Source organism: Macrotis lagotis, chromosome 5 (genome assembly GCF_037893015.1).
Source record: "Macrotis lagotis isolate mMagLag1 chromosome 5, bilby.v1.9.chrom.fasta, whole genome shotgun sequence".
In the NCBI taxonomy this organism is placed as follows: Eukaryota; Metazoa; Chordata; class Mammalia; order Peramelemorphia; family Peramelidae; genus Macrotis; species Macrotis lagotis.
Genome location: NC_133662.1, coordinates 3,564,255 through 3,589,844, shown reverse-complemented (window position 1 = coordinate 3,589,844; position 25,590 = coordinate 3,564,255). Strand labels below are relative to the sequence as shown.

The 25,590-nt window shown below is 38.3% G+C and overlaps 1 protein-coding gene and 1 pseudogene across 6 annotated transcripts in view; one reads left to right on the top strand and one right to left on the bottom strand.

Moving 5' to 3' along the window:
* Positions 1-24,940, bottom strand: part of LOC141487715 (putative deoxyribonuclease TATDN2) — a 28,806-nt pseudogene extending 3,866 nt beyond the window's left edge.
* The window catches only part of ANKS1A (ankyrin repeat and sterile alpha motif domain containing 1A), a 264,812-nt gene that overhangs the window by 4,335 nt on the left and 234,887 nt on the right, over positions 1-25,590 (top strand). The gene's annotated exons all lie outside the window — the stretch shown is intronic.

The following is a 25,590-nucleotide window of genomic DNA, read 5'->3' as shown; positions in this document are numbered from 1 at the left end:
TTATTATCTATAAAATAGTAATTGCTTTACAAATATTACCATTTACTCTAAAGTTATATGGGGCAATTTTGGTGGGTAGAGGCTGTGGATTGTAATAATTTTGATTTTACAGTATCTTTGTTTGAAGAGTTTTATTAATTGTCTGGTCAGACAACTGATTTGTAGAAAAGTGGGATGAAAATGGAGAAAGATTTGAGTTTAATTATAAAGTGGTGAAAAAGAGAAAAAGTCTGACTAGGAAGAACACTAAAATCATAAATCAAGACATTGCTGTGAATAAGGGAATGAGGTAATATGATATAAAGGATGTTGCCAGATTTTAGATGAACTAGAATGCTAGGCAAAGTAGTTTTAATTTGATTCTGTGGCACAAAGGAGCCATTGAACATTTCTGCTTGAAGTAGAACATGTTGGATTTGGGGTGGGGTTGGTTGGAGTGAGGGTCTTTTTTCTTTTTGCATGTTATTTTATTTTTTCAATTACATGTAAAGATAGTTTTCAGCATTCATCTTTTTGTAAGTTTTTGAATTCAGAGTCTATAATTTTTTTTCCTTTCATTGTAGATGACATTTTGATCTCTGAACAACTAAGAGGAGCTAAGTTTGTCATGACTGATCAACAAAAAGTGTTGCTGTTAATGTGTAAAATATTCTCCTGGTTCTGCTCACTTTATTCACCATCAGTTCATGCAAATCCTTTCCAAGCTTTTCTGAAGTCTGCCACTCAAGATCTTACTTCCTTTCCTCTCTCTCCCTCCCTCCCTTCCTTCTTTCCTTCTTGTTGCTATTTTGTTCTTGTATTTTTTCCAATTATATGCAGATAGTTTTCCAACATTCAACCTTTTGCAAGCTTTTGAATTTCACATTTTTCTACCACATTCGTTTTCTTCCCACCTCCCCTTAGCAATTAGTCTGATATGTACAATCATGTTTAGCATTTCCATATTAGTCATTTTGTGAAAGAAAACAAAGAGAAAAAATCATGAATGAAAAAAAGCATAAAAGAAGTTTTAAAAGGTGAAAATAGTATTCTTTGGACTGTACTCAGACTCCATAGTTTTTTCTCTGGATGAGGATTGTATTTTCTATCACAGGCCTTTTTTGGGGGGGATTTTTTCAAGGCATTGGGATTAAGTGACTTGCCCCAAGGTCATACAGCTATAAGTATTAAGTGTTTGAATTTTTGAATTTGAAGTCAGGTCTCCCTGACTCTATTCACTGTACCACCTAGATGCCCCACATCATAGATCTTTTTTTGAATTGTCCTTGAACTGTTGAAAGGAATTGAGTCTAACATCATAGTCGATCATTTCACAGTGTGCTATTAATATAATGTTCTCCTGGTTCTTCTCACTTACCGCATCAGTTCATGAAAGTCTTTTCCATGAGTGCCTGAAGGTCAGTTACTCATGTTTTCACTTTTTCTTTTTTCTTAGGTTTTTGCAAAGCAAATGGGGTTAGGCCCAAGGCCATACAGCTAGGTAATTATTAAGTCTCTGAGGTCAGATTTGAACTCAGGTACTCCTGACTCCAGGGCCAGTGCTCTATCCACTGCACCACCTAGCCTCTCCTTCATGTTTTCTTAAAGAACAAGAGTATTCCATCACATTCCTATACCATAATTTGTTCTGTCATTTCCCTCAATGGGAAAGGGATGGACATTCCCTCAATTTCCAATTCTTTGCCACTCCAAAAAGAGCTGCTATAAATATATTTGAACATATAAATCTTTTTCTCTTTTTTTTATGATCTCTTAAGGATACAGACCTATTAGTGGTATTTCTGGATCAAAGGATATGCTTAGTTTTATTGACCTTTGAGCATGGTTCCAAATTTCTCTCCAGAATGGTTGGATCAGTTCATAACTCCACCAAGAGTTCATCAGTGTCCCAGTTTTATGGAAAGATCTTTTTTTGGGGGGGGAGGGGTGGTTGAATTAAGTATTGTGAATGGTAATGAGAATTTATACTAGAATAGTGACATAGAAAATAGACAGAAGGGAATGACCTGAGGAGGATATTGTGCAGATATATCTGTAGAGCCATCAGATATGAACTGTTAGAGAAAAGAAAAAGTTACAGCAACATTAAATTTTTCAGATTTGAGGAAACTGGGTGGCCTAATTGACAGAAATATGAAGAGTTGGAAGGGCAGGGCGGTTCCTAGAAAAAAAGAATATTAAGGGCTACAAATTGTAGAGGTAAATGGCTTAGAACAATTTACTTTTTACTTTAATATTTACAAAGGAGAACATTGACTAGAATCAGGCACAAATATCCCAGAGGTATAGATATTTTGGAAGGAATTTACATCATGGTACTGGCTTTACTTTACTCAAAAGGGTTTTACTAAAGCCCCTTTTTTCTTTCCTTCCCCCACTCATTGTGGTAGGGGAAATTGCCTATTCCAGATTTTCTCTCTCTAGCTCCATCACTCAGCAATCTCTCCTTTGAGATTTATGTAATCCATACTTATCACTCAAACCAGATTCTGGTAGCTATTATCTACCAGTCCTTCAGGATGTTCTTCCTGCTTTCTCAATGAATTCAGTGCCAACATCACAGTCTTCCTATTTCACCCTTTCTTATAACCCATTTCCCTCATGAAGGGATTTCCACATACAGGTTGATGTTTTCTTATATATCCTAACTTCCCATTTCCTAAATATACTCAATTCCCATGACCTATTCTGTCCTTCCACATGTTCTATTTTCATGTTTAAGGACTCTGAATTTATTTGCTTATAGTCTTTTTGAATCTTTCCATTTTATGCCTTAAATCTGCTCATTGTCCTTATCTTGACTCCTAATCCCTCCATTCCTAAGTACTTTCTTGTCATATCTCTTTTCTCTGACTACATTCTCTTCCCTTCTGCATTTCAATTTCTTGTGAACAGGTTCAACTCTACACGTTTTACCTTGGATACTTCTTTTCCTTTTTGTTTTCTGTCTCCTTTACTGGCTCCTTCTTCAGATCATGGCCTGTAACTGTAGTTCTATCCTGGGCCCTTTTGTTTCCTCTGTATTTCTTCACTTGGTGTTCTCAACAGCTTTTATGAATTAAGGTACCATCTCTATGCTTTTCCAAACAAAACCTTTTTTTAAATTTATTTTTTTTCCAATTACATGTAAAGATAGTTTGCAACATTCATTTATTTGCAAGTTTGTGAGTTCCACAATTTTTCTATATCCTCCCTTCCCTCCCTCTCCCCATGGCAACAGTCTGGTAAAAGTTGTATATGAACAATGGTTTTACATATTTCCATATTAACCATGTTGTTAAAGAGGAATTAGAACTAAGGAGGGGGGACTAGGAGAAAGAAAGAAAAAAACATAAAATAAAGTTTTAAAAAATGAACATAGTATGCTTTGCTCTACATTCAGACTTCATAGTTTTTTCCTCTGGTTGTGGATTGCATTTTTCCATGAGAAGTCTCAGGATTGTTTTTGATCATTGAACTGCTGGGAGGACCTGTGTCCATTATATAGTTAATCATTTCAAAATGTAGTTGTGAATGTGTACAATGTTCTTTTGGTTCTGCTGAATTCACTCAGCATTAGTTCATGCAAGTCTTTCCATGCTTTTCTAAAGGCTGATCTGAATTATTGCAGTAGTTTACTGATTTGAAATGATGAGGACCTGCACTAGTGTCAGAGGAGATGAGGGATAGAACAGATGTTAGAAAGGTGAAATTGACAGACTTTGGCAACAGACTGGAGATGAAAGAGTAAGGTATCCAGGATATTTTCTAGGTTGCAATATAATATCAGTTAATTCATATGAAATGGCACAAATCATGGTTCCATATTAACCATGTTGCAAAACAAAAAAGTTGAGAAAAATAAAGTGGAAAAAATTGCATTTCAATCTGTAGTTGGAGTTCATCAATTCTCTCTCTGGAGTTGGATAGTATTTTTCATTATGGGTCCTTTGGAATTGTATTATATCATTTTGATTTGGATTAGAGATTATAATAATTATTGTGTACTGCATTCTCATGATTTTGCTAATTTCACTTCACATCAGTTTGCTTTATAAACTTTGCTAAACCCATCCTGCTTGTCATTTTTATAGCATAATAGTGTCCTATCATAATCATATGCCAGTTTAACCATTCCCCTTCCCCATTTCATGAACAATGTACTATTTCCTGTTATTTGCCACCACAGAGTCTATAAATATTTGTAAATGGAGACCCTTTTCCTTTTTTTTTTTTAATTTTTGCAAGGCAATGGGGTTAAGTGGCTTGCCCAAGGCCACAAGACTAGGTAATTATTAAGTGTCTGAGGTCAGATTTGAACTCAGGTACTCCTGACTCCAGAGTTGGTGCTCTATCCACTGCACCACCTAGCCGCCTCCTTCTTCTTTATTCTTCTTTCTTTTGATCAGTTCACCTGGGAGTGGAGTTAGTTTAGATGTTTACTTGTGTGTGATCCCTCATTATGTGGAATAATTTTCCATAACCTTACTTTCTCTTCTTTCCTGTTCTCCAGTCCCTGTATATTCCTATTCTTTTCTTTCTTTTCTTAAGATCATCAAATGTCTTCTGTCTAATTGAACTCCCTCTATGAACCCTCCTGGTAATAGTTTAGAGGAAATACTTATCATCTCCCCATAGTTGAAGCTCTTATGCTTTTTCTCTCATGTTTTTCTTTTTATGTTTCTCTTGAGTCCTGTGTTTAAACTTCAAATTTTTCACTTTGTTCTTTTCATCAGGAATGCTTGGAAGTATTCTATTTAATTAAAAATGTATTTTTTCCCCTGTAGAGTTATGCTCAATTTTGCTATATATTCTTGGCTCCAAACCCATATCCTTTGCCTTTCAGAATGGCATATTCTAAGCTCTGCCATTTTACAGCGGTAACCACTAACTTGTGTGAGCTTATGATTCCTTACATACTTAAATTCATTCTAGACGTTTGTAGTATTTTTTTTTTTTCTTTGACCAAGAAGCTCTGGACTTTGATTCTAATGTTCTCTGGGAGTTTTCATTTTAGATTTTTTTTCTAGTTTCATTTTGTCCTCTCTGAGACATCTGGTAATTACAAAAAAACAAAGATTTCCCAAAATATGTCTGAACTCGCTTTTTTGGTCATGACAAAGAGTCATCCTTACATCTTTTCTCATTCTGTTTTCCAGGACAGTCATTTTTGCAGTGGTATGTGTTTGTGTGTGTGTGTGTGTGTGTGTGTGTGTGTGTGTGTGTGTGTATGTGTGTGTATGTACATTTTCTTCTATTTTTTCAATCTTTTGACTTTGTTTTAATATTTCTTTTTGTTTCATTGTCCATTCTAATTTTTTTTTTTTTTTTAGTTTTTGCAAGGCAGTGCAGTTAAGTGGCTTGCCCAAGGCCACACAGCTAGGTAAACTGTCATTTCTTAATCCAATTTTTTTCTCTAGTGCTTTGACTTCATTAGTAAAAATATTTTTAACTTTTAAATTTCTTTCCATTAAATTTTCATTGTTTGTGCCCAAGCCGTTTTATTTTGAGACTTTAGTTGTAGACAGTTTGGAGCCATTCTCTTCTATGTTTATATATTGAGCTTACCTATTACCATAATAGCTTTCTGTGGTGGGGTTATTTTATTGTTCGTTCATTCATCCAGCCTACTTCTTGACTTTATATTATCTTTGGACTCTGTGTACTTCTGGAAGAATTATCTGGGCTGGTGCTGCTTTTGCTTATTCAGGGAGGTGAATGTTGGATTATTTTGGGATCTGAGACAGTGCAGGTCCTGCAAGCTTTTAGTACTCCCCAGGACAGTCTGATACTACCCTTTTGGGTTAGTTCTGCCAGTTCCTAAGGTAGATTTAGATCTGAGCAACAGATCTTTGGGTTTATTCTTTTGGAGTACCAGTAGACTGCTGCTTGACTCAGCTGCTGTGGGCCAACTGTAAAGTTCTGTTTAGAGTGATAGAATTTCAGTGACTGCACTAGAATCTGGAATTGGGATGCTTTTTCTACTTCTTAGGGTCAGAACCAATATAATATCTGCTTGCTTCTGAACTTCTCGGTATAAAGACTAGAGTGAATGACTATTTTTTTCCTTGGAATGCCACCCTGTGACCTGGAATTGGGTAGTAAGCAACAGAGTTGCCAGTTGATAACTTTTGTTTTTGTTTTGTTTTTTTGCAAGGCAAATGGAGTTAAATGGCTTGCCCAAGGCCACACAACTAGGTAATTATTAAGTGTCTGAGGCCAGATTTGAACCCAGGTACTCCTGACTCCAGGGCTGGTGCTTTATCCACTATGCCAGCTAGCCACCACTAGTTGATAACTTTCTACATTAGGACCCTCCATTCTAGATCCGGGACCTCATCTTGCCTTGGTTGCATAGCCTCTCCTGCTGGAATGCTTTGTGTGGCATGGCCCTGATCAGACTTTGTTTCCAGTGTCTGAAGATCTCTCTGTTGGCACTATGTAAACCTGGACTGAGAAAATTCACTGTTGACTTTTTTTTTTAAGATTTTTTCAAAGCAATGGGGTTAAGTGGCTTACCCAAAGCCACAGGGCTAGGTAATTGAGTCTCTGAGGCCGGATTTGAACTCAGGTACTCCTGACTCCAAAGCCAGTGCGCTATCCACTGTGCAACCTAGCCATGACTTTTTTTCCTTGGATTTCCACATTAGGATTATCATCCTTATACCAAACTGACAAATTTTCCAGCATCCTGGGTCTTCCTGAGTTTGTAATTAACATAGGGGATAGCTCCTCATAGCTCTTGACTTCTCCCCTAGTGGCAAAGGTCCCTGAGGCTTAAAGGCTTAGTGCTGTCAAAAGAAATCAGCTTTTTTTTTTTAACCAAGAATAAAGTTTTAAGAAGCTTATTATACTTAAACATTATTTTTGTTAGTGTTATAAATGGATCACTTAGTCCAATAAATGGCACATTTCTCTCAAGGGGGGGGGACACTGAATCTTGGAAATGTTAGATCTTATATGTACTTTGATAGGCTTTGTTCCTGCCCCTTTGTGCCAAACATTGGCTGGGGTCACAATCTAATTGATGCATTCCTCCCCATAAATTTTTCCCGCCCTGCTCATTATATTCATGAGCAAGAACAGCTACCTCCTTGAGCATGTGCAAAGTAGAAGGACATAGACCCCAGGTTAACTCAGAACCAGGTGGGGTAGACTTGACCTAATCTCAGTTTTGATCAGATGAGGCTAAGTCTTTTGTTTTAATTCATGTACTGGCTCTGGGCAACAAGACTGGCAAACCCCATCTTTGTGATTTAAACTAACAGTTCTCCCTTCACATTCTGGTGGAACCCAAAACCCCCCATATTCCTCTCATTAGGAACTTTCCATACTTCTTTCTGCTTTACCACTATCTTGGCTCCATTTTCCCTACCTGGTGATCTCTCTTAATATTGTTTTTTACTTTTATTCAAATAGATTATCTTTTACTTATGTGTGTTTGCATTCCACTCTGTTGTTCTCTCTTGTTTCCTTAGTGAGACTTGCCATGGCAGATACTAATTTGGGGGGTGAGTTTTTTGTTGTTTTGGGGTTTTGTTTTTTATTCTGCTCATCATTTTTGCTGTGCGTGTCATAAATTGCACTCCCATAATTCTTATTCCTCTTTTGAATCACTCAGTAACAATGCATTGTAATTCCATGTTCTCATGATACATAAATATTGGATCATTTTCCTTTGTTTTGTAATATTTAAGTATCCAAACTTGTTTACTATATCTGGAGACCATATTTCCTTTTGTTGTTAGTATTTTCCCTTTTGATTTATCTACTTATATTCAAGATCTTTGAATTTTTTCTCTCTGAGAATTTTGGTAATTTCAGTCTTCCTCCCATATTTTCCCCTATCACTCTTTTTTTCTGACTCCTTCCTCTCTGATGGTTTCTTTGGAGGCATGATCTCAAAGCTTCTCAGCTTTCTCCTACACTGGACAATTTATGATTTACCTGCCTACATCTTGGCTCCAAATGACTTTTGGGTCCTTAGTAGTCACCCCAACTGGATGTTATGACCTTCCCCTTAAGCTCAGTGGAGTGCTGAACAGCACCACATATACATGCACATTCAGTGCCCTATCCTGATGCCCTGCCTTTATCCCTCAGTTTGTTAGTTCTTATTAACCTTTGGGCACAAGTACTAGAAGAAAAGGAAAGGAAGGAAGAGAGAGGGAGAGAAGAAGAGGATCTTTATAGCCCAATTTATCTGCAGTGGTAAAACTCACAAAGGTTCTAGTTTGTCCTTTTGCTCAAAGGCCTAGGAATATTTTTTTTAAGAAAGATTTTATTTATTTTGAGTGTAACAAATTTTCCCCCATTCTTGCTTCCCTCCCCCCCATCCCCCATGGAAGGCATTCTGTTAGTTTTTACATTGTTTCCATGGTATACATTGATCTCAGTTGAATGTGATGAGAGAGAAATCATATCCTTAAAGGAAGAAAAATAAAGTATAAGAGATAACAAAATTACATAATAGGATAATTTTTTTTCCCCTTAAATTGAAGGTAATGTTCATACTCCACAATTCCATCTCTGGATACAGATGGTATTCTCCATCACAGAAACCTCAAAATTGTGCTTGATTGCTACACTGTTGGAATGAGCAAGTCCATTAAGATTGACCATCACCCCCATGTTGCTGTTAGGGTGTACAATATTTTTCTGGTTCTATTCATCTTTCTCAGCATTAGTTTATGCAGATCCTTCCGGGCTTCCTTGAATTCCCATCCCTCCTGGTTTCTAGTAGAACAATAGTATTCCATGACGTACATATACCACAGTTTGTTAAGCCATTCCCCAATTGAGGGACATTCACTTAATTTCCAATTCTTTGCCACCACAAACAGGGCTGCTGTGAATATTTTTGTACAAGTGATGTTTTTACCCTTTTTCATAATCTTTTCAAGGTATAGTCCCAGTAGGGGTATTGCTGGGTCAAAGGGTATGCACATTTTTATTGCCCTTTGGGCATAATTCCAAATTTCTCTCCAGAAAGGTTGGATGAGTTCACGGCTCCACCAACAATGTATTAGTGTCCGAGATTTCCCACATCTTTTCCATCATTGATCATTATCCTTTCTGGTCATATTGGCCAGTCTGAGAGGTGTGAGATGGTATCTTGGCCTAGGAGTAATGCATTGAGTTTGAGACCCCATGTCATTCTGGCTTTCCTTGGTTGACTAACAGTGGGTCTGTTTGTTTGGACCCTGATTGGTTCAGAATGAATTCAAACAACAGTTGTTTCTGTTTTGTCCTGAAACCCTTAAAATCTTCACCTATACTGTTGGTTTTTTTTTCTTTTGATTATGCAAAAGAGGCTCCTTGTTTTTATTTTTAAATAATTAATAATACTTTATTTTGCTTTAATCACTGAGATAATACCCTCTTAACCCCTCCCAATAATTTTTTTTTCTTTATGGAAGTGGTCATTCTTGACCTCTGTCTAACCTTAATGACTGAACAGGTGTTTGCCTCAGTCAAATTGTGACCTGAGAAAGATCTAGCTTTAAAAAGCCAAGGTCTCCTATTATATCCAGGGCCATCTCCAATGATCCTGAGTTATATCTGATCACTTTACTCTGATGTCTCTGGAGGAGAAAGTGAGGCTGGTGATTTTGCCCCAAGGCCACACAGCTAGGTAATTATTAAATGTCTCTGAGGCCGGATTTGAACTCAGGTACTCCTGACTCCAGGGCCGGTGCTCTATCTACTGTGGTACCTAGCCGCCCCCCCCCCCCCCGGCTTCTTTTATTTTATTTTATTTTTTTAGATTTTTCAAGGCAATGGGGTTAAGTGGCTTGCCCAAGGCCACACGGCTAGGTAATTATTAACTGTCTGAGGTCGGATTTGAACCCAGGTATTCCTGACTCCAAGGCTGGTGCTCTATCCACTACACCACCTAGCCACCCCTCTCCTACTTCTTTTAAAGACAACTCATCCCTTTCCACCAGTTCTTCTCCACTTCCCTAGCAACAGTGCTCATGACTCTACTTTTCGGGCCACCTTCCATCCACTGTTTTTTCACTTCCTTCCCAGGTACCTGTTTATTTATATGTTAAACATCTTCATCAGAATGTAAGTTTCTTGAAGTCAGGAACTATTTTTACATTTTTTTTTTTAAATCCCCAAGTGCTTTGCATCATGCTTGGCACACAGTATCTAATACATGAAGAATTAAGGTTGAAAGAATCAACAATTTCAAAAAAATGGGCTCATTTTGGGAATTGTATTCTCTCATTTGTCTAACCGAAAATTCTGTTTTGGGAAATTTGGAACTAATTTTTATGAACAAAAAAAAATCTTGATTTTTTTTTTCCCCCTCACTAAGATTTCAGAATGGAAACAAGCACAATATAATGAAATGTCATTTTAAAAAAATCCACTGCCATTCATTTCAACAAACATTAACCATTAAATACTCAGTATTGGAGCTACAAAGACAAAAATAAAACCACTCCTTTTCCAAGATGAGCTTTTTATTCTATTGGTACTGAGGTAGTGATGGGAGACAGATCCAGGACATATATACAAATTTGTAAATCTATGATAAATTTTGGAAAAATTGTGCTGGATGCTTTTGGATGTATTTTGGTGCAAATTCATTTAATATTCTGAATAAGGATCATTTAAATATTCATGTGGTAGAATAATCTGGCAGCAGTAATAAGAATAACATTTGTGAACTTTTTGAGTTTAACATTTCCTGCCTCTCAAGACTTCAAAGATAGTCATGCATATGCCTACAGTCTCCTAAATCTTCCAGTTAAGCACTGATAAACAATATTTGAAGAGCTTAATAAAATATTTTGGTACAATTTTGCTGAATTGGTAGTTATTTTCCTTTACACTTGCTGTAGATTTTTTCTTAAAAATAGACTTCATTTCCTTTTTTTTTTTTTTTTTAGTAATGCTAATGGAAATGGCTACTATGTAGTTACTTTGGATGTAAAAATATAAATGTTTAATATTAAATAGAATAGACACTACACTTTTCATAAAAGGAAACTCAAATAGTATGTATACAATGATTTTCTTTTTGCTAAGTACTGTAACTGAACTTAGAATTTTTTTCACCTTCATTATAAATTTAGTAGTAGGAAACAGTGAAATGATATTGTATTCTGAAGAATTTTATTTGTATCCAATTAGCTTCAGAATGTTTGCTTGTTTAGGGATGATCTATGGTTACAGTCTCAATGAAAAGAGTCACATCCTTTACCAAAAAAACAAAAACAAAAAACCCAACATTCCTTTTGGAATACTCATATCAAATACCCCTTAAGATTAATTTGCAAAAAAAAAATCAAATGAATTTCTATTAGGTGTATTAAAAAATAAATTAATAGACTTTAAACCCCAAAATACTCAGAACAGACAGAATTTTTCTTGGACACACTGGATCTCATTGTGGGTATTTCCTACAATATATAATGGGTGGTGGTTCCTCTATAATTTCCAAAAGATTACTGAGATTTCCAAGAATTTCCAGGGATTCAGTGAAAAAAAGTACAAAAGAAGGTGGCTTAGCCTTACCAGATCTAAAATTATATTATAAAGTATCAGTCATCAAAACAGTCTGGTATTGGCTAAGAAATAGAGTGGTGGATCAGTGGAATAGAGTAGGTGTAATAGCAGGAAATGTTTATAGTAATCTGCTTTTTGATAAACCCAAAGATTCCAACTATTGGGATTGACTCACTCTCTCTTTGATAGCAACTGCTGGGAAAATTGGAAGTAAGTATGGAAGAAACTTAGATTAGACCAACACCTCACACCCTATACCAAAATAAGATGCAAATGGATACAGGATTTACACATAAAAAAAATATTAGCAAACTAGAAGATCAAGGAGTAGTATACCTGTCAGATCTATGGAAAAGGAAGCAGTTTATGACCAAGGAAGAGATGGAGAACGTAGATAATTTTGATCACATTAAATTAAAAAGCTTTTGCACAGACAAAACCACTGTAACCAAGATCAAAAGAAATGTAGTAAATTGGAAAACAATTTTTACATCTAGTATTGCTGACAAGGGACTCATTTCTAAAATATACAGAGAACTGAATCAAATTCTCAAAAAAGACAAGCCATTCCCCAATTGACAAATGGTCAAAGGATATGCAAAGGCAATTTACAGCTGAGGAGAACAAAGCAATCCATAGTCATATGAAAAATTGCACTAAATCATTACTTATTAGAGAAATGCAAATTAAAGCATCTCTGGGGTACTACCTCACACCTCTCAGACTAGCCAATATGACTAGAAAGGACAATGATCAATGTTGGAAGGGATGTGGGAAATCTGGGACACTATTGCATTGTTAATGGAGCTGTGAACTCATCCAGCCTTTCTGGAGAGAAATTTGGAACTATGCCCAAAGGGCAACAAAAATGTGCATACCCTTTGATCCAGAAATACCACTACTGGGTCTATACCCTGAAGAGATGATGAGAAAGGGTAAATACATTCATAGCTGCCGCCCCATAGTGGTGGCAAAGAATTGGAAATTAAGTAAATGTCCTTCAATTGGGGAATAACTTAACAAACTGTGGTATATGTATGTCATGGAACACTATTGTTCTATAAGAAACCAGAAGGGATGGGAATTCAGGGAAACCTTGAGGGATTTGCATGAACTGATGCTGAGTGAGATGAGCAGAACCAGAAAAACATTGTACACTCTAACAGCATCATGGGGGTGATGACCAACCTTGATGGACTTGCTTATTCCATCAGTGTAACAACCAGGGACAATTTTGGGCTATCTGTGATGGAGAATACCATCTGTATCCAGAGAAAGAATGGTGGAGTTTGAACAAAAACCAAAGACTTACCTTCAATTTAGGAAAAAACCCGTTATCTTATTATGTAATTTTGCTATCTCTTATACTTTATTTTTCTTCCTTAAGGATATGATTTCTCTCTCATCACATTCAACTTAGATCAGTGTTTTCTATGGAAACAATGTAAAGACTGACAGAATGCCTTCCTTGGGGGGTGGGGGGAAATTGTTAAATACAAAATAAAAAAGATTACTGAGGGGGTGGCTAGGTGGCGCAGTGGGTAGAGCACCGGCCCTGGAGTCAGGAGTACCTGAGTTCAAATCTGGCCTTAGACATTGAATAATAACCTAGCTGTGTGGCCTTGGGCAAGCCACTTAACCCCATTGCCTTTAAAAAAAAAACTAAAGAAAAAAGATTACTGAGCCTTCTTGTTGGTGTAGGAATTATATTGTGAATGGTTTGCTATACTTGGAATCAGGGAGATGGATTCAAATCCCACTTCTGACACTGTAATCAAGGGTAATTCACTCATTCTCTCTAAACCTGTTTTTTCCTCTGTTAAATAGGAGGAGTTCAATATCATGATCTCTTAAGGTCCATTCCAGTTTTGTATCTTTGTCTTTGATCCTGTGATTACATTCACAGAAGTACCACAATGAACCTTAGTGTAATTAGCAGCATTTCTGAAAATTACATGATATGGTCCCATATTCTTTTTTAATGACATACACATCAAATTGCATGGTTTAGAGAAAACAAAGCTGACTTTTTAAAAACAATCACTTTTTTGTCTTTTGACTGCTGTTAATAAAGGGTGCAGAGATGATGGTTCAGGAAGAATGATCTTTTACATTGGTGGTGTAATCTCATGAGAGCTACATGTTTACAGAAGTTACCTGGAAACATTTGTGCATATTGCAAAGTGAAGTGATCAGAACTCAAACCATTGTACAATAATGTTATAATTTTTCTTTCTGTCCTTGTTCTTCTCCCACCATCCCCCACAACACCATTATTATGTGGAAATAATTTTCATCACTTTAAATGTATGACTGTTCTATTTCTTGCCTTCTGAATGAAAGACAGGAAGAGTGAATTGTAAGTGAAAATTAAAAAAAAATTTGCGTCTTGACAGCTTTTATTTATACTTTATTTTCATAATGTCCAATTATTTTTCTCTGTCATTCTTCTTTGGAAAGGTTGTGTATATACATACATATATATATATATATATATATATATATATATATATATATACATAGTGTACATGTAAAAACAATTTGGAAAATATACATATTATGTTTCCTATTAGAATGAAAACTACTGGAGGGTAAGGTCTGTCTTTTATTTTTGTTTCCTGGTATTTAGCACAATACTTGGCACACTATAAAGTTGCAACTTTCCAACTCTGGAGGACCTGAGTTCAAATCTTGTCTCACATACTTATTTAGTTGTGTGACCCTGACAAGTCATTTAAGCCTGTTTGCTTCAGTTTCCTCTAATATTTTGCCAAGAATACCCCAGTTGAGATCACAAAGAATTAGACATGACTAATATATTAGACATGACAAACCAAAAAAACCTCAACTGAAATTATGTAAATTCAGAAAACTTTTGAAAATTGGAGATGTAAAAGCACCTTTAATATGGCAAGCATAAAGTTATCTTTGACTTTTCAGAAGCATAATAAACAGCAAATACTTATGAATCATTCATTAGTATCACTACTATCATATTAGAATAGCTTGTTTTGAAAGTACCTTAAGAGGCCCTTAAGAGGCGGCTAGGTTACTCAGTGGATAAAGCACTGGCCCTGGAGTCAGGAGTATCTGGGTTCAAATCCAGCCTCAGAGACACTTAATAATTACCTAGCTGTGTGGCCTTGGGCAAGCCACTTAACCTTATTTGCCCTTGCAAAAAAACCTTAAAAAAAAAAAAGAAAGTACCTTAAGAGAATCCTGTGATCCACTGTTATCATCTAGAATATGTATGATCTGAAAAGTAAGTGGAAGAGGAACAGAGGACAACCCCAAATAGAATAAGGATTCCCATGAAATATGATCCCTAAAGGAATGCCTTCCTTCATGTTGAGTAGATCCTCTATGGGAGGGCATGAACAAGAATTGCTTGGAATGAGAAGGTATAGCTAGGATTGGAGGGAGCACCCCATAGCTAAGGTGAATGAAGAACCTTAAGAAATGTGCTTTGACTATAGTAAGAACTAGAATCCTTGGGTAAGAATTTTGTATTCTTTTACAGATAAAATCAGTGTTAGTGTCACTTTTTTTTTTAGTGGATCACCCAAAATTTCTCTTTATTGGGGTTCAAAAATGGGGTATTTCCTTTTCTTGAATTGTTTCTTTATTCTTATTTTTGTACAAATTTTTTTATACATTACTAAAATATTCATGTTTAAGAGTAAACATAATACCCCTCCCCCAAAATATAGACCTGCGTGAGCAGTAAATGAAAGAAAAAAATTAAAATTAAAAATAATAATAACAATAATAATAGGGACAGCCAGGTGGCACAGTGAACCAGAGTACTGGTCCTGGAGCCAGGAGCACCCAAGCCCAAATCCAGCCCCAGACACACAACAATCACCCAAATGTGTGAGTCCATGCAAGCCACCCCAACCCCATTGCCCTGCAAAAACAAAAGCAAAACAAAATAATAATAATAATAATAATAATAACAACAACAACAACAACAGTAGGGGCAGCCAGGTGGCGCAGTGGACAGAGCACTGGCCCTGGAGCCAGGAGCACCTGGGTCTGAATCTGGCCTGAGACACCCAACCATCACCCAGCTGTGCAGCCCCAGGCAAGCCATCCAACCCATTTGCCCTGCAACCCCTCCCCTGCCAAAGTTATAATAATAATAATGATGATGATAATAAATGTGCTTCAGTCTGTGTTCCAACACCTCCAGCTCTGTCACAGGTGGATCACATTTTTTTTATGATAAATCCATCACAAAAGCTACTGCCATATTTTTCCACTGCTGCCATTGCTGATCATAACACCCTCCATTTGTACTTCCCTATTACCATATAATATATTTTCTCTCTCCTTTTGCTCTGTCCCTCTTCTTAATTAAATGTGCTGCAGGATAGTCGAGTGGCATAGCAGACAGATCCCCAGCCTTGGGGCCAAGAGGGCCTGAGCCCACATACCACCCCTTAGGCCCAGCATCCACCTAGCCCTATGGTCCCAGACAGGCCATCCAATCCCAACCCCTTGCAAGAAGTAAAAAAAAGAAAATGTGTTACATTTGACCACTCTCCCCCCACTGTTTACCCTCTCCTCCATCACTCACATCCCCCCCATCCCCCTTCTCTCCTTATTCTAGATGTCTGTACCCCATTGAGTATATATGCTGTTTCCTCTCTGAGCCACCTCTGATGATAGTGAAGGTTCCCTCAATCCCCCTCACCTTCCCCCTTCCATATCATTGCAATAGCTCATTGCAATAAAAAAACTAATTATATTAAATATCTTAGTCTATTCTACCTCTTCTTTCTCTTACTCCCATTACATTTCCCTTTTAGCCATTGATTCCATTTTTATACTATATTATAGCTCCAAATTCAGCTCTCTCCTGTGCTTCATCTATAAAAGCTCCTTGTAGCTGCACTAGTAAATGAGAAGGTTCATATGAGTATTATTAGTGTCATTTTTTTTCTTTTTAAATTTATTTTTTTATTCTCATTTTGTACAAATGTTTTTTTACATTAATAAGATATTCTTGTTTACAAGTAAACAAAATACCCCCTTCTCCCCCATGAATATAGATAGACTTGCTTGGGCAAAAAAAGTAAAGGGGAAGATAAAAAAATTAAAATAAAAAAAATAATAGTAATAATTGTAGGTATGGCCAGGTGGCGCAATGGACGAAGCACCAGCCCTGGAGCCATGAGCACCCGAGCCCATATCCAAGCCCATATCCAGCCTCGTAAACCCGACAATCACCCAACTGTGTGACATGCAAGCCACCCGATGCCTGCTGCCCTGCAAAAACCAAAAAAAAAGGAAAAAAAAGACCCAAAATAAAATAAAATAGTAATAATAGTAGGGGTGGCTGGGTGGCAGACAGAGCATTGGCCCTTGAGCCAGGAGCACCTGGGTCCGAATCTGGCCCCAGACACCAAAGATCACCCTGCTACATGGCCCCAGGCAGGCCATCCAGCCCCACTTGCCCTGCACCCTCCCCCAAATAATAATAACAGAAAATGTGCTTGAGTCTTTGTTCCAACACCAACAACTCTGTCATGGATGGATCTCATTCATTATGATAAGTCCATCACAAAAGTTACTTCTATATTTTTCCACCTTTGCCATTGCTGATCACAACTCCCTCCTTTCTTATTTCTCCACTATCATGTACTCTATTTTCTCTCTCCTTTCACTCTGACTCTACTGTAGGGTCGTTGACTGGCTCAGCATACAGATCCCTGGTCCTGGGGCCAAGAAGCCCTGAGCCCCCATACCACCCCTTAGGCCCAGAATCCACCTGGCCCTATATGGTCCTGGGCAGGCCTTCTAATCCCAGCCCCTTGCAAGAAGTAAGAAAGAAAATGTGTTATATCTGACCACTTTCCCCCCATGGTCCATCCTCTCCTCCTTTATTCACATCCCCACCCCTTCTCCCTGCTTTCCCCTCCTTCTTACTCCAGATGCCTATACCCCATTGAGTATATATGCTGTTTCCTCTCCTAGCCATCTCTGATGAGAGCAAAGGTTCCCTCATTCCCCCTTGCCTCCCCCCTTCCATATCATTGCAATAGCTCATTGTAATAAAAAAAAATCTTATGTGAAATATCTTGGACTATTCCCCCTCTCCTTTTTCTTTCTCCCATTCCATTTCCCTTTTTTTTCTATTGACTCCATTTTTACACCATATTTTATCTTCGAATTCAGCTTTCTCCTGTTCTTCAACTATAAAAGCTCTCTCTACCTGCTCTATTAACTGAGAAGGTTCATATGAGTATTATCAGTGTCATTTTTCTATGCAGGAATACATGCAGTTCATCCTCATTAAGTCCCTCATATTTCCCCCCTCTCCTCCAATCTCCATGCTTCACCTGAGTCCTGTATCTGAAGACCAAACCTTCTGTTCAGCTCTGGCCATTCCAAAAGGAACATTTGAAATTCCCCTGGTTCATTGAAAGTCCATCTTTTTCCCTGGAAGAGGACATTCAGCCTTGCTGGGTAGTTCATTCTTGGCTGCATTTCAAGCTCTTTTGCCTTCCGGTATATTGTATTCCAAGCCCTATGAGCTTCCAATGTAGTTGCTGCTAAGTCCTGTGTGATCCTGACTGCAGCTCCATGATATTTGAACTGTGTCCTTTCTGGCTGCTTGTAATATTTTCTCTTTGACTTGGGAGTTCTGGAACTTGGCTATAATATTCCTAGGGGTTGGTTTTTTGGGATCGCTTTCTCTGGGGGATCGGTGGATTCTCTTCATTTCTATTTTGCCCTCTGCTTCTAGAATATCAGGGCAATTTTCCCGTAGTAATTCTCTGAAAATGATGTCAAGGCTCTTTTCCTGATCATGAGTTTCAGGTATTCCAATAATTTTTAAATTATCTTTCCTAAGTCTGTTTTCCGTATCAGTTGTTTTTTCAATGAGATATTTCACATTTTCTTCTAATTTTTCATTTTTTTTGGTTTTAAAGTATTGATTCCTGATTTTTGGTAAATTCATCAATCTCCCTGAATTCTATTCTTTGTCTGAAGGATTTGTTCTCTGAGAGTTTTCTTATCTCTTTTTCCATCTGGCCAATTTTGCTTTTTAAAGCATTCTTCTCAATAACTTTTTGAACTGTTTTATCCATTTGACTTAAGCTGGTTTTTAGCATGCTATTTTCTTCAGCATTATTTTGGATTTCCTTGACTAAGCTGCTGACTTCATTTTCATGTTTTTCCTGCATCTCTCTCCTTTCTTTTCCTAGTTTTTCTTCCAACTCCCTCATTTGATTTTCAAAGTCTTTTTTGAGCTCTGTCATAGCCTGAGCCCAATTTCTGGTTTTCTTGGAGTCTTTAGATGCAGGAGCTTGTGCTTCCTCATCTTCAGACTGAGTATTTTGATCCTTCTTGAGATCATTGACAGTGTATTTCTCAATGGTGGCCCTCTTTTTTCTCTGCTTATTCATTTCCTCAGCCTGTGCCTGGTTTGGTGGGTGCTTTTTGAGTTTTTGAGTATTATTGGGACCCCCCCCCCCCCACAAGGATCTCTGTGTGAAACTCTGTCTTCCCTCCTGGTCTGTGAATGAACACAAGCACACCCCTCTGTCTGGGCTGAGGTGGGGGGGCCCTTCTAGACTGTGATCAGGATCTGAATGTGGTTAGAGCCCTAGAGTCCTGTTCCAGGTATAGAGGACAGACCTTGGAAGTCTCTGTCTATTCCCCTACCTAGGCTGAGCGCTGAAGCCTGAGTTGCCTGGGGGTTTTTGCTTATTGGCTTTGCCTGCTTCTGGTTCGTGGATCTGGGCTGCTGGCAGAGTACCCTGATGGCTGGCTTCACGCCCTTGTTCTGGCAGATCCACCCCGCTTCTTCCAAGTTCCAAGTTGTACTCAGTGCTCCTCGGGGTGTAGGTCAGGAAACTGTCCCACCTGCAGTGAGCTGGCTCCCCATGCCCTGGGGCTGCCTCCAGTTGACTGAAGTTCCTCCACTCTGGTGGCCACCACTCCAACCCTGTGCAACGGAGCCTTTCCACTATTTTCCAGGTAACCTTGAACTGGAGAATTGCCTTACTGGATCCCTCTGTGGGTTCTGTCTCTTGAAATTTAGTTAGAGTCATAATTTTATGGGTTTTGAAAAATTAGAGCACCTAAGAGAGGATCTTCTCCTGTCGCCACATTGGCTCCGCCCCCTTTGTGTCACTTAAATGGTCTTTTACTGACTATGATATTTAATTTAGACTGAATTCATTTGAGTATTGATGGGTGTGCATATATGTAAATAACTATATGCTAATAACTAAATGTCCTTAATTGAGATTCTAGAACAATTATCTTATACTGTGTTCTCTAGTTCAGGGAGAGTCCAGTACGATAAATTTTTAGATATGGTTTAAATTTTCTTTTAATTATGAGGATTTCATATGGAGTTATTTTTACTTAGTTGAATGGACCAAGTAGATATGGAATATAATTCACTAAAAAAAGTTTAAAAAGCCTATAATCTGGAAAAATTAGTTTTCTTCTTAAATATTTTTTCCTAGTAATAATTTTTTGAAAATGAGACATCTTATTTTTCATTAAATTTTTAAATTTTTTCCTTCAGCTTCATGCAAAAATAAGTTTCAACATTTACCTCCAAAACCTTGAATTCCAAATGTTCTCCCTTCCTACCATCCCACTCTCCTTCATTGAGAAACACACTTGGTATGGGTTAAAAGTGTGTAGCCCTGAAATACATTACAGCAATACTCATGGTGTAAGAGTAAAAATAGCCCCTTCCCCACAAAAAAGAAACTTCAAGAAAAATAAAGTGAAAACAAAGTATGTTTCAGTTTTTATTCAGTCACCATCAGCTCTGTCTTTGGAATGGATAGCATTCTTCATCATAAGTCCTTCAGAATTCTCTGGGGACACAGCATTGCTAAGAAAAGGTAGATCATTCACAGCTGATCATTTTGCAAAAGTGATGTTACTCTGTACAAGGTTGCATTTCCCACTGGATCTGCTAATGTAAGTTTTTTTTTTTTGCCAATTATAAATAAACTTTAAATGAACACCAAATAATGGGGCCAGACACAGTACCGAAGACAAAATTATGCCATCAGTGGCCCGGCAGGCTCACAGTCTAACACTGAGATGGAAGAGATATCAACTCAAGGAAAAGGTTTAGGGAGAGAAAATGAGCTTCAATATGTCCTCCGTGCAAATAAAGCAGGTCTGTTTGTTTCATATGGGAAAAACACTGCAAGTGTTATTTACTGAAGTTATTTACCACTTAGTTTCAGTTGCTACAGATATAAATTGAAGCTGCATTTGGTCCATAGTATTCAATGGTCCAAGGAAAAGGAATTGCAGGCCAAGGCAATCCAAAGTGATTAAAAAGAGACAGGCAGTATGGAGAAATGAACTCAGTCATCTTTAATTTACCCAAAACTCACCCTGGGGTTTCTTATGGGTCAGGGAATGCCCTCCTCCCATGCAAAGCTTCCATGGTGTCTTCCAGGTTATTTACCAGTCAAAACAATCACTGCTAGCCATCTGTGCACCTTTCCCTTTCATAGTTAATTGAGTCAAAGAGAAAGAATCAAGTACAGCAACTCAAAGACAAATGAGATCAAAAGTGGTATCTTATTGGAAGACAGTCTCAATGACATTTCAGTATGGTTGTATGAGAACACAAGTCTCTAAAGAGTAGCATACAGTTAATTTCCTATAGAAAGATGTTCCTATTGAGGTGAGTTTTAAAAGTAGAGATGTTACCCATACATGCCTGTTTAAGAAGATGGCTTTATTGAAAACCTTTATAGTGCTTAACCACAGACTAGAATTTGTGGAGATTCAGTTGCGGTAACCTTCTCTGCCCCCTCAAGTGCCCCAACTTCACCCTCCCCTCCCCAAGGTAGAAGGGCAGTGTTGGTGAAGAAACTTCTAAGAAAATCTCCCCCGCCCCTTTCCAAGACCACACCAAGGTCCCTGGAGACCCCTTTCAGAGTCCTAGAACACGCTATTCCAGTGTAGCCCCTGTGGTGAGGTCTCCTTGAAAGATTCAGGGTAAGAGGAAGAAAGTTGTAAGCCACCAAAGTTCACCTCAAGGAAAATCTGGCTTAAAGGGTAAATTCTATGTTTATATTCTCTTTACTGGAAACAAAATGCAGTCAAAATTTTAGAAAATACAGTTTTTTGAAGATGTGTGAAAACCCTAACATCCCCTGCCTTCCCTCAAAAGCTGTAAAGATGGCTGATATTCTGTCACAAGGTGGCTCACCTTTGACCTTAGCAATCTCTTGAATCCTGTGGAAGGCCAGACCTGGGTGGGCATACTGGCAAAGGCTCTTGGGGACCTGACAAAGGAGGAAATAGGAAGCATCAGTTTCCACAATGATCCTCTCCAAAGGTATCTGTTTCAATGCTTCCCTGGCTTCCCAGGCAGAAGAATAGGTCACAAGGGCTGTGAATCCCATAGAGATTGGGAAAGTGTTTCAACAGGGGTTCAATGATGGAATAGCTGCCAGTAAAGCAGTGCCTATGGATTTTATAGTCAGGTACAAATTTCTTAATGATTGAGAGTAAATTTTCATCTGCTTCTCGACAGTGTATCACCAAGGGTTTCTTCATAGCCACAGCCAATTGCAATTGCTTTTCAAATACCTTCTGCTGATCTGAGACAGGAGAAGTACATTTATAAGAATAATCCAGCCTCATTTCTCCAAATGCAACAGCCTTGGGATGCCTCAAAGCCTGAAGGAGGTTTCTTTCTTGACATTCATTGTAGTATCAAGAAAAATGAGGGTGACAACCAAATGCCCCCCAGACAAGGTCCTCTTTTAATAGATCCTCCCATAGGTAATCTGGCAGGGTATGAAGGTCACAGAAATCAGTAATGCAACCCTGGAACTCTTTTGGAAAGGAACTGCTATAAATCTTTCTAAACTTTGAAAAAGTGCCTTGGAATGACAACTTAGAATAAAGCATGTCCAAGTGACAGTGGGTGTCAATGAAGCCCACTGAATCTTGGCTCCCCCTGCTTTCTTGGTATGAAGAGCTTGATATGTGCTCTTGAGAACAATGAGGCACCTCGTCACGGAATGTTCTTTTCTTCCTCACCTTTTCTTCTTCCCCTATCCAAGAAGAATGAAGTGAATAGGATGTGTGGGGTTTGTCTTCCACCAGTTCCAAATCCGTAGAGGTATTTCTGTGGTTGCTATTAGCATTCTCAGCAGAATAATCACTGGATTGGCTCATATTATATCCCACTAGGTTTGAAGCATCTTAGTGGTAGGATAACAGAAAGGATAGGGACTGCCAGCCCAGTAACTGGCATAATCATGCCAAGGGCTGCGTTACAAGTGAACTGGGTACATAGTGGAAAATGAAGGCTCTGAAACTACAGAAAAGTTCAAAGAAACAGAATCCTCTTGGGAGAACCTGTTGGTGTAAATATCTTCCACATCTGACCAGTCACTTTCTGAAGAAGGATTTTCTATCACCAACTCCCTCTCTTTAGGCCTCTGCTCTTCTGAGTGGGACTCTGGGCTTGTTTCCAGGACTGTTCTTAGGTTACCAGGTGGCTTTTCACTTGAGTTATCTTGAGAGTCCCTAACCATAATTATGCTGCTGAGATTTCCTGTGTCTGCTTCATCTTCCCCTTGGCTGTTTTCTGTTTTTTGGAAGGTGTGGCTGCTTTTCCTTAACTGGAAAGGAAACTGTACCACTCTTCTTGCTGCATTCTTCTCTGCATCTGCATCTACAGCTGGGGTCTTTGCTTGTCTCTGGCTTCACAATCTCTCTTTTTTTTCTTTCCTGGTATGGATTTCCCCAAAATGTCCTGAAGGGCCTTCAGATAGATCATTGTGTACCCCTGGTCCTTAACTCTCCTTTTCATCTTCTGAGTCACCTCTGTTTCCTCCACAGATTTACTTTTACTCTTAGTCTCAGCTGCAAACTCAGAGCTATAGGATTCATCCTTGGGATTAATCTTCTGCTGGGCGGCTGCATCCTGTAAGGTGTACATTTCTTTGATGTGGGGGAGATGGGGTCTTAGGTGCCTTGGATTGGGGGGGGTGCCAGCCCCGCCCGCACCTGAGGAAGCAGAAGGGCGGAGTCGGCTAGGAGGGCTAGAGGCCTTCCAGCCAGGTGGAGGTTTGGAGGCCTATGGCCTGAGCTGGAGGGGGAGCCCCAGGGGCCGCCCCTGGGGGGCTTGATGAGCATCCTGTTCATCATTTCCCATAATAGAATGGCATTTCATCGTAATTACATACCACGATTTGTTCAGCCATTCACCATCTCCTTGGCATCCCACCATCAGGAGAGAGCTGATATGAATATCCTTATGCATATAGATTCCTTTTTTTTTACAGGCAGTGTTGTTAAGTGACTTGCCCATGGTCACACAGCTAGGTAATTATTAAGTGTCTGAGGCTGGATTTGAACTCAGGTCTTCCTGACTCCAGGGCCAGTACTCTATTCACTGTGCTACCTAGCTGCCCCCAGATTCTTTTCTTCATCTCTTCTGGAATATAGACCTAGTAATAGTACTACCCGCCACAGGTTTTCTAGCCCTTTGGGCATAGTTCCATATTGCTCTACAGAATTGTTGAATCATTTCATAACTCCAACAGTGCATCAATGTCTCAATTTCCCTTCATCCCTTTCCAACATTTGTCATTTTCTCCTAATCAATTAGCCAGTCCAGTAGGTGTAAGATATTGTTCCTACCTAGCAATGGTGAGCGAGGACATTTTACAAAATATATTTAATAGATTGCATTGATAACCTCATCTGAAAACTTCATATCTCTTGATCATTTATCAATTGGAGAATGATTTTTTTATAAATTTTATAAATTTATAAATTTTTTATAAATTTGACTTAGTTCTCTGTGTTTGAGAAATGAGGTCTTTATCAGAGCAACTTTTTTCAATATTTTTTTTTCCCACAGTTGCTATTGCTAGCTGTATTTCCCTCCATCTTATTCAAACCCCTCCCCCCACATATTCTATTCTTCTTTCAGCCTGTCTTTTCCCAAAGATCTGTTGCATCTGACTACCCTCTCCCCATGATTTTCCCCTCCCTTCTATTATCTATACCTTTCTCTCCCTCCTTCTCCCATTCTTTTCCTCTCCTGTTTTCTTCTTTACCAATTAAGTGTTTGTTATTCCCTCTCTGAGCTAATTCCAATGAGAGTAAGGTTCACTCACTCCTCCCTCATCTTCCTCCTCTGCCACTTCCCTGCAAAAGCTTTTTCTTGACTCTTTTATATGAAAATATCTTAACCCATTCTACCTCTCCTTTCCTTTTCTCTCAATTCATTCCTTTCTCCTCCACTGACTCCATCTTTTAAACATATTATACCTTCAAATTCAGCTCTGTCCTGTACATTGTATTTCATTAGGGAAGTTTGAAAATCCCCTTTTTTCACTGAATGTCCTTCTTTTCCCACTGAAAGTGTATGTTGCGTTTTGTTGCGTAGTTGTTTCTTGGATGCAATCCAGGCCATTTTGCCTTCTGGAATATCATATTCCAAGTCCTTTGAGGGCTTAATGTAGTCTCTGCCAGATCCTGTGTAATCCTGACTGTAGCTCTACAGTATTTGAATTGTTTCTTTCTAACTGCTTGTAATATTTTTCACTCGACTTGGGAGTTCTGGAATATAGCTATAATATTCCTGGCTGTTTTTATTTTGGGATCTGTTTCAGGAGATGATTGGTGGTTTCCCTCAATTTCTGTTTTACTCTCTGCTTCTAGGAGAGCAGGGCAGTTTTCCTGGATGTTTTCTTGAAAAATGAATTCTAGTTTCTTTTCCTGGAAATGACTTCCAGGTGGTCTAGTTTTTAAATTATCTCTCCTGGATCTGTTTCCAGGTCAGTTGTTTTTCCAATGAGATGTTTTTCATTCTTTTGGTTTTGTTATATTGTTTCTTGATCTCTCACAAAGTCATCAGCTTCTCTTAACTTCTCTTATTCTACATTTGAAGGAATTATTTTCTTCAGAGAACTTTTGTATGTCCTTTTCTGGCTGTCTAATTCAGCTTTTTTAAGACATTCTTTTCCTCATTTGCCTTTTGGAATGCTTTTTCCATTTGACCTTAGCTGCTTTTTAAGATGTTATTTTCCTTAGTATTTTTTGGTATCTCCACTGTTGACTTGG